Source organism: Lissotriton helveticus, chromosome 5_1 (assembly GCF_964261635.1).
Source record: "Lissotriton helveticus chromosome 5_1, aLisHel1.1, whole genome shotgun sequence".
Taxonomy (NCBI): Eukaryota; Metazoa; Chordata; class Amphibia; order Caudata; family Salamandridae; genus Lissotriton; species Lissotriton helveticus.
In genome coordinates this window covers 752045653-752055956 of record NC_136065.1, presented here as the reverse complement: position 1 = coordinate 752055956, position 10304 = coordinate 752045653, and positions in this window count along the sequence as shown.

The window sequence follows — 10304 nt, the reverse complement described above, 5'->3', positions numbered from 1 at the left end:
CAGTAGCCAAGGGGGATTCATCCCACAACCAGCAGAGCACCAGGAGGCCCCTTTGGAGAGTAACCTAAACAAGGGGGTGTGACCTTTGATGAGGTCTCAGCAATCCCGCTGTATGGGACTTACTTGTGGCAATAATAGGGGTTTGAGGATCCCAATGACCCTCAGCAGCCAAGTATGAATGAAGGGAGTCTTTTACCGCGCAACTTAGCCCAAGGGCATCAAAGCGCCAAAAAGGTCATCCAATCTGTAAACCGCTAATGTGTACTATTACAGGTATGCCTCAGAGAAGAACCAAGTTTTTAATGCTTTGCGAAACAGAGCAAGGGAAGAATCCCCTACAAGTTCAAGAGGGAGCGAGTTCCATAACCTAGGTGCAACCGAGGAAAAAGCTCTACCTCCCCATGTTGCTCTTACAAATCTGGGAACCATGAGAAGATTTTTATTAGAGGAGCGAAAAGCTCGACTGGGGGAGTAGGAATGAACAAGCGACCTAATCCCCTCTGGACCGGTCCCATGAAAAGCCCCATGGGCGAGACAAAGAATCTTGAAAGAGATCCTGGACTGAATGGGAAGCCAGTGTAAGTTTCTTCTGGCTAGCGAGGCCGAGGCAAGCCTTTGCCGCCGCATTCTGGACCATTTGCAAACAATGAATAAAGCTCTTATTTATACCCACATAGTCCAGTCTTGAGGAAACTAATGCCACAGTGGCTTGTTTCCAAGCATCGGGGGAAAGATAGTGGGCAATCTTTCTAAGAACCCTGATGATGCCACAGCAGGTGAAAACAGTCCTGCTGACCTGACGTTCAAAAGAAAGCGTGGTGTCTATTAGCACCCCTAGGTTCCTAGCAAACTGGCAGGGGGGCGGGCAATCCCCAAGTGAGGGTGGCCACCAGTCATTTGACCAGATATCCTGATTACCCCCGAAAATCAACACCTCAGTTTTCTCCCCATTTAACTTCAGGAAGTTCTGTATCATCCATTGAGACACCGCCTCCATACAGTTCCTGAAGTTAAGGGCAGAATCCCTCACGGGCTGCGTGAGGGAGACCATTATCTGGGTGTCGTCTGCGTACGACAACACCAAGCCCAAAAGATCTAACTACCCTGGCAAGTGGGGCCACATAGATGTTAACAATGTTGGGCTTAATGAGGAGCCCTGGGGGACCCCACAATGCACAGGCTTAGGGGGAGAAGGAAACTGGCCCAACTTCACCCTTTGTTCCCTTTGATTAAGAAAGGAAGCCAAAAGGCTCAAAGCAGGGCCTCCGACCCCTATCTCCCTAAGACGAGTAACCAAGATAGATGGAGACAGGGTATCAAAGGCCGCCGCAAGGTCAAGTAGGACTAGAAGGGTAGTGTAGCCCTTATCGACCTGGGAGCGGATGTTATCAACAACTACAGTAAGGGCGGATTCGGTGCTATGAGATCTCCTAAAGCCATGCTGGGAAACATCTGGAGGCCGGAGTCATCAAGAAAAGTGCTGAGGTACCGATTAAGATGCGATTCCAACATTTTTGCAGGGGCAGGAAGAAGTGAAATAGGACGGACATTTTTCAAAACCCCTGGGTCCAGAATGGGCTTCTTTAGAAGAGGTTTAACAACCGCCATCTTCAATGAGAGAGGAAAAACTCCCTCCGAAATCGCAGCATTCATAACATCCATGAGGGGGGTAATAACTACTTCCCGACATGCCTTCAAGACCTTGAGCGGGCAAGGGTCTAAAGGGGAGCCTCATTTGGTGTTATCAAGAAGATGATTAATCCGTTCAGGGGTAAGGAGGGGGAAGTACAGGAGACCTGTAGAAGGTCCATCAGACGGACACCCCACTGAAGGGCGGGAGTGGTAGGAAGTCCCAACTCAAGGTTCAGGGATTCGAGAGAGTCGTAGATATCCACAATTTTTTAATGGAAAAAGAACTAAATTTTATCACACAGCTCCTGGGTTTCCACTATGGGGTCAGCTGACTGGGGGGAGGAGAGGGAGTCTATGATCTTAAAACGGTCTCTGGGAGATCTGAGAGAAGCAGTCATATTAGCAAAGTGAGCCCTTTTTTCCTTCATGATGGCTAGCTTATATTCTTTTAGGAGAAGTTTATGTTGTTCCTTCTCCAAGGGAACCAGCCGAACCCGCCAGAGCCTCTCCTGTTTACGGCACCCTTGCCTCAGCAGCCTAAGTCTGTCCGAAAACCAGGGGGCCGAGGGGCTCTTTCTCGCAGAGTAATGCTGTTTAGAGGGGGCCAAGATGTCCAAAGCCCCAGAGATGGTGCTTGCAAATTCGAGAGCAGCAGAGTTAACATCCTGCATTTCAGCGGACCTCAGTTTGTTCATAAAAGGAAAAAGAGCTACGTTGTTAATAGCCTTAAGGTTCCTTCTGAGTTCCCATTTCCTGGCATTCAGAGGAGGAGGGGCTGCTTGCTGATATGACAGTTCTAAAGGGACGGCCAGATGGTCGGACCAGGCTAGCGAGATGGGAGGTCCCATCTTCAGCCTATGATCATTAGTGAAGACTCCATCGAGGGTGTGGCCAGCCAGATGGGTGGGGCCTGCCACCAGCTGTGTCAAACCACAGGAATCCAGAGTTTCCAGCAGTGTGAGGGTATCTCTAGAGCCCATATTTTCCAGATGGAAATTAAAGTCTCCCAAGAGAGTAATATTGGGCCTCTCAATAAATGGCTCTAACACCTTGATCGCATCCTGACTAAAGGCGAATCTGGGGCCCGGCGGCCTGTAAAACAGGAGGCCGGAAAAAGAGACAGGAGTAGAGTTGATGGAAAAGTACATAACCTGAAAGGAGTTTGATGGAGTAGAGAGAAATTCAGTACGACAAATAGAGGAGTCTTTATGTAGTATTCCTATCCCTCCTCCTCGGCTGCCAATTCTATCCATCCTTGTCAGGGCATACCCATTGGGAATTACATCTACCAAGTCAGGCCCTGAGGCATCGGATGCCCAGGTCTCAGTAATAAACACCCAAGTAGTCTTTCTTAGTGAGACAGTCCCTAAAAGCAATGTTATTTTTTATCAGAGACCTTGCATTAATGAGAAAACCTTCTTTAGTGACCGTATTGGGGGAAGGCTTCGATAAACCAGTGGTCGACTGTGCCTTCATGGAAATCGCCTTTCCAGTACACCTATGTTGACATCCACACCTCAGCCTCTCTGAGTATGTCTTCTTCCACAAGGGAGTAGTGCCCCAAGACGACCCTTTACAGAGTGGTTGAGAAATGGGGAGGGCCTCCAATGAGGTCCCAGCATTACTGCTGTGGTAGACTTACTTATGGCAACAATTGGGGTTCTTGGCCCCAGGTAACCCTCAGCAGCAAGAGCCTTATAGTGGCACGGTGAGCTTGCTGATACAGACAGGCTAACCTACCCGGTGGGGGTGTACAGAATCAGTCTGCCACTAATCCCACAGTTTATGTTCACCAAACACACAGATCCTGTATAGGTCATATAGGAACCACACGACATGGCAGCACCAACGTTAGTTGTGTACTCATTTAACAGTAGAATCTGAGTAGTTCAGTCGTGCTATTCTCAGAGACCCCTACTCACAAAACACCAGAGAAGTCCGGAGTGGGTGGGCACAAATCCTATTTATTAGCTGATGGGTAATCAAGATTGAAGAACACAGTGGTCCTAAATATTGTGCAAAACACCTTATCTTAGTTTCCTTGGGAAATACTTCCTCTAAAAATGACTGAAGGTGCGGCGAACACAGAGTTAGTAGTGCATAGTTTGCACCTCTCAGATGAAGAAGAAAATGCAGTTGCAATCCCAATTGCAGAACATTTTACAAATACAGTCACCCTGAAACCGCTTGCGCATAGTGTAACAGCCAGGGGTGGCATAGTAGCTTTCGCGATTGAGGCACACGAATCATATATGTCAGAGGTATTTTATTCGTGGGTTACATTCCCAGCAGCAAATGCAAGAACAAAAACATTTCACTCCTACACAGAAGGAGATGCACCAGTGGAATATTGTCTGTTTGAGTACAGTGAGGTTCCGCTGAGGTACCAGGAAGACTTACTGGTTTAAATGTGCCCTACTCCACATAGGAGGAAGAGTGAGACTCGGCTCGCTCGGAAGAGAAAGGGAAACATGGCCGATATTAGCGGCCTACACACCACATCCTGACATTGAAACAATGCCACCAGGAGACTTCCTCACACAACACAAGGAACTAATAAAAATATACAGAAACTTCACGCAATTCGTCATGAGGACACTACAGTCCAACCAGCACTAGTTACAACAAATGGAACTCAAGCTCAGAGTACAGCAACTAAAGTCACACCACAAACATTACACGCAGTGATGTGTAATGCCCACAGAACGTGAACAAATGCCATTCTGGGTAGCTCAGAAAATAACACAGGTAGAGGCAGTATTTCCGAACACTACCCTGTATGAAGAACACAGAATGCTAACAATCTACTTGCCCATGGGTATAACACCAAAAATGAAGGATTGTACCACTTGGGGTACAGTCCATGCTGCCATTTATACTAGAACTCATGGTATCCAGTCATTAGCAATAGTACCAGAAGTATTGAGGCAAATACAAAAAGAGTATGGAGCAGAACCTTCCCTGAACTTAGGGATGAAGTTACTAGGTAACTATGACCAGGTATCACCCATAATATTAGCTAATATTAAAAGGGAAGAAGCTTCAGTGGCTATCTGAACTTAGGGATGAAGTTACTAGGTAACTATGACCAGGTATCACCCATAATATTAGCTAATATTAAAAGGGAAGAAGCTTCAGTGGCTATCTGCCAATGCCTAAGGGAGTTCAGGAACACGAACTACCGAAAATAATTGAAACTGCGTACGCAGAATTAAGCAGAGATAGTTTGGGTGGGAAAGCTTTAAAACCACAACTGATGGGCAGTCCTGAAAAGGACACTCCCAAGCAGAGTCGTTAAGAAAGGGGTCAGGCCTTAGATGAGGTCTCAACAATCCTGAAATGGGGGTGGCTTTCTTCTGACAACAGAAGCGGCCCATTTCAGAGTAGTTGAGAAAAGGTCGGGCCTCCAAAGAAGTTTCAGAAATCCCACCGTGGAGCATTTAGTTATGGCAACAATCTGGGTTCTTGGACCCCAATGATCCTTAGTAGCCAAGAGGCGTGTATCCCCCAACCATAAGTGCACCAGTAGGCCCCTTTGCAGAGTGGTTGAGAAAGGGGGCGAGGCTACAGACGAGGTCTCAGCAATCTTGCTATGGGGGATTTACTTGTGGCAATAATAGGGGCTCTTAACAGCCAACGACCCTCAGCAGCCAAGGGGGCTTCATCCCACAACCAGTAGAGTACCAGGAGGCTCCTTTGCAGATAGCAGAGAAAGGGGGTGGGGCCACTGACAGGGTCTCAGCAATCCCACTGTATGAGACTTACTTGTGGCAACAATAGGGGTTCTTGGCTCCCAGTGACCCTAATCAGCCAAGTAGTCTTCATCCACCAGGAAGTAGTGCCCCAAGAGGATCCTTTACAGAGTGGTTGAGAAATGGGGCGGGCCTCCAATGAAGTCTCAGCATTACCGCTGTGGTGGACTTACTTGTGGCAACAATTGGGGTACTTCGCCCCAAGTGACCCTCAGCAACAAAAGATACTTCATCCCTCAACCAGTATTGCGCCAGGAGGCCCGTTTCAAAGTGGTTGAGAAAGGGTCAGGACCTTCAACAACGTCTCAGCACTACCGCTGTGGGGCACTTACCTGTGGCAAAAATAGGGCTTCTTGGACCCCAACAACCCTCAGCAGTCAAGGGGAGTTCATCCGTCAACCAGAAGTGGGCCAGGAGGCGTGTTTGCAGAGTGGTTGAGAAAGGGGCCCGAGTCTCTGCAATCCTGCTGTCAAGAACTTTCTAGTGGGAACAAAACGCCCCCAACGACCGTGAGAAGCCAAGGGGACTTCATCCCCCAAGCAGTAGTGCTCCAGGAGGCTCGTTTGCAGAGTGGTTAAGAAAGGAGGCAGGCTTCAGATGAGGTCTCAGCATTCCCATAGTGGGGGGCTTTCTTCTGGTAACAGTAGGGGCCCATTCCGGAGTAGTTGAGAAAGGGTTGGGCCTCCAATGACATCTCAGAGATTCCACTGTGGAGCATTTACTTGTGGCAACAATAGGGGTTCTTGGACCACAACGACACTCAGAAGCCAAGTGGACTTCACCCCCAACCAGTAGTGGGCCAGGAGGCGTATTTGCACAGTGGTTGAGAAAGGGTCAGGCCTCAGTCGAAATCTCAGGAATCCAGCTGTGGGGCACTTAATTGTGGCAACAATAGGAGTTCTTGGCCCCCAGTGACCCTCAGCAGCAAAGGACACTTCATCCACCAACCAACAGTGCACCAAGTGGCTTCTTTGCAGATTGGTTGAGAAAGGGGTTAGGGTTTCCAATGAGGTCTCAGCAATCCCGCTGTGGGAGATTTACTTGTGTTATCAATAGGGGCCCTTGGCCCTCAACGACCGTCAGCAGCCAGGGAGACTTCATCCCCAACCAGTAGGGTGCCTCTTAGCAGAGTGGGTGAGGAGGGGGTGTGGACTCTGATGAGGTCACAGCAATCCTACTGTGGACAACTTACTTGTGCAACAATAGGGGTTTTTGTCCCCAAGGACCCTGAGCATTCAAGGGGATTTACCCCCCCAACAAGTATGCATCAGGAGTCATGTTTGCAGACTGATTGAGAAAGGGGGCGGACCTCCAACAAGGTCTCAGCAATCGAGCAGTAGAGGACTTACTGGTGGAAATGAACAATTGATCAGATTTCTGTAACTGTTTTGTTCTGTGTAAATAGAACTTAATGCACATCTTGAAATCCAAAGTATGTAGGGATTTCTCAGCCTAAGTTTGTGGTTTTGGAAAAAATGTCCTCAGAACAATAGGCTATTTGAGATGGAAATCCGATGGAACTTTTGGTATCATTTTATGGTTAGTCCATAAAATTACTTGTCTTATTTGAATTTCATGAACGGTTGCCTGACAGTGAATGCCTGCAGTTCGTTAACTCTTCTTGTTAGTGCTAGTAATAGAGCCATCTTCCATAACAGAAATTTCAGTTGTGTCTTGTGGATAGGTTCGAACAGGCTTTTCATTAGCTGACTCAATACTACAATTAGATAACAAGATGGAGGAGGTTGTATCACCGGCAGAAAATATTTAAATAGTCTCTTGAGAAACTGTTTAACCAATCTTGCTGACCATAGAGACTATGAATCCCGCGATCTCCTAAAACAGGAAATTGTTGCTATGTGTACCTTTATTGACGAATGTGCAAGGCCAGTCTTGATTACATTAAGAAGATAAGGCAGAATCTGCACTGGTGTGCAAGTAATGGATTTAATTATTTTTCTTGACACAACATACAGAAAGAAACATTTCCACTTATATTGGTATGATTTATTTGTGGATTCTGCTTGTGATTTAGAAAGAATTTCTCGACACTCTTAAGGTATATCCAATGCTCCCAACTCATTGTTGTCATTATACAGGCCGACAAGTAAAGAGAAGGTGGGTTGGGATGCAGTACATGGTCCTTGTTCATGGATAGTAACATTGTAAGTAGCTGTCTGAGGAATGTGATGTTGCTCCGAGAGAAGAAGTTACGTGTACCTGAATTGCCAAGGCCATTTTGGAGCAATGAGGCTTAATCTGCATGTTTCCCTCTTCATTTTCTTGAGAACCTTTTGATATCAGAGGAATTGGGGTAAAAGCGTAAGCAAATATTTCGGACCATCCAAACAAAAACACATTTCCCTACTATGCTCTCTGGGGATGCCATCTTAAATAATATTGGCATTTCTTGTTCGTCTGTCTTGCAAAAGGATCAAGTTTCAGATTGCCCCAGCGAAGGAAAATGTCCATGGAGAACCACAGAATTGATAACCTCTCGTTCTTGGCAAGTGGTTGTCAATCTGCTCAATGTGTCTGCCAGCACATTGGATACTCCTCGGACGTGTTCTGCCCTTAGTTTTACCCTGTGTTGTAAGGCCCAATTCAAATTGCTTGCGGCCGATGAGATAAAGCCATCGATTTTGTCCCTCCCTTTTTGTTTAAGTAGTGCATGCTGGTGGTACCCATTACGGATAGGTGCAGACGAGCCTGCAATCCTGAGGAGAAATTAACACAGCTCCAGAACTATGGCCTTTAATTCCAGGAGATTGATATGCATTGTGTTCTCAACCGTGGTCCATTTGCCATTGACTGATGCCTCCTAAAGATGAGCGCCCTAGCCCTCCAGGGACGCTTCTGTGGCAATTACAAGATCTGCAACTACATCCCTTGAGAAACATTGGCTGATACCATCCACCAAATCACAGTTTTCGTTGTTGGGGTTATCTGAATCACATCGTCGAATGAATCCTGAACCTAGAGCTATTCTTTGTCTAATTGCTCCTGTAGAGGACGCATATGAAGTCTGCAATTTTGGTATCAGAGGTATGAAGGAGGAGCAGATTCCCATGAATGACTTGTAGAGTCATACAGAAGCAGACTTTCTTTTGCAGAGCTTTTGGGCCAGTTTTTTAATCTTATCTTGCTGTTCTGGAGAGACAAAAGCCTTATCTATAGAGTGTTAAAACTGCTCCTAGAAACACTAATGATGTTGTTGGTTAGAGAGTTGATTTCTGTAGATTTGTTTGAGACCCAACTGTTTGAATACTGAAAGGCATAGAGCAGTATCCACCTTGGCCTGATGGAATGAAGGGGCCTTTATAAGCCAATCGTCTAAGAGTGGAAAAACCTGAACTTTGTTTAGCCTCAGACGTGTGCCATTAGGGCTATGCACTTGGTGAATATTCTTTGAGGGGAGCACTTTGAACTGAAAGTGTGTGCCCGCTATCTAAAAACGCAGATACCTTCAATGACTCCGATGACCTGGGTCATGGAAGTATGCGTCTTTAAGGTCCAAAGCTGTCATGTTGTCCTTATGGTTGAGAAGGCTTAAGATATCATGCAGGGTGACCATCCAAAATAACTGTTTTTCCAGGTATTTGTTTAACTGTTGAAGATCTAAATCTGGGCACCAATCTCCTGATTTCTTCCAGATCAGGAAGGAATAGAAGTCTGTCCCCCGTTGAGACTTGGAACCTTCTCTGTTGCCCCCTTTTGCAACATGATAGTGACTTCCTTCAATAGCTGTTTCAGATAGGGAGTAAACAATCTTTTTGAAGACATATTCAGGGGTTTGCTGATGAATTCCAGGGTATGCCCTTGATTGATGGTGTCCAGGACCCACTTGTATGTTGTTATGCTGGACCATTGGTGAATCTAATGAGAAATACATCCTCCTAGTTGTGTTATGGATTTGGGGAGAATCATTGATTTCGGTTGACATCTCACTCCCTGGTGGGCTGTTTTCCTCTGGATGGCCTTTTGTAAGCCCAGCAGGTGGCTGCCTGTACTGTTGTACATATTGTTGCCCCTGATAAGGCTGGTATTGTTGCCTATAATTCTGGAATCGCCCTCTGTAGAAATAAACACGTTTCCCTCTAGCTCCTGGGAACTGCAATGTTCCTAGGGCCTTGGCGGTGTCAGTATCCACCTTAATGGCATATAGAGCTTCAGCGATATGATTTTCAAATAATGCTTCTCTGTCATATGGCATGTCCAGGATTTTCAGCTGGACTTCTGGTCTGAATGTTGTCACTTTCAACCAACTTTGCCTGCCGAGAACAGCTACTCCAGCTAGCTGTCGGAATACTGTGGAAGCTACATCGATGGCACAGTCTATAATTTTTGAAATTTGCTCTCTCTCCCTCAAGGAGAATCTTCCTGGCATCGGGCTTAACATCCTCTGACAGAAGATCGATGAAATGTGCCATATCCGACTACATTTGCCTGTCAAATCTCCCTAGAATTGTCAGAGAATGTGTTGCTCCAAATCTTAATGCAGCAATGCTGGGACACCCTTCCCTAACTGGTGGTGTTGTGATAGGGGTAGCAGGATTCTTATGGTTTTGGTTGTTCAATGAGGCATGCAGGGGAGTCATCCAGTGCTTTGCACTTTTTATCTAACCTGGGCATACCAGCCATGACTGTGGTGGAGTTCATTATATGCACTCCTTCCTGCCAACTAAAATCTATAATAGAGATGGCCCTTATTGATTTTTTAATTGGTTCCTTACAATCCTAAAGGAAACAGTTTGTTTGGTTGAGAAAGGCAATTGGAAACGTTTCGCCCTCTCCATGACATTATGGAAACCTTCAATATCGTTCGGAGGGGAATCTACCAGAGGAGCACTCAGAGGAGATGGTGAAGTTATCAAATAATCATCCCACTCATTGATAGTAGAAGCATGATCTCTGATCTCT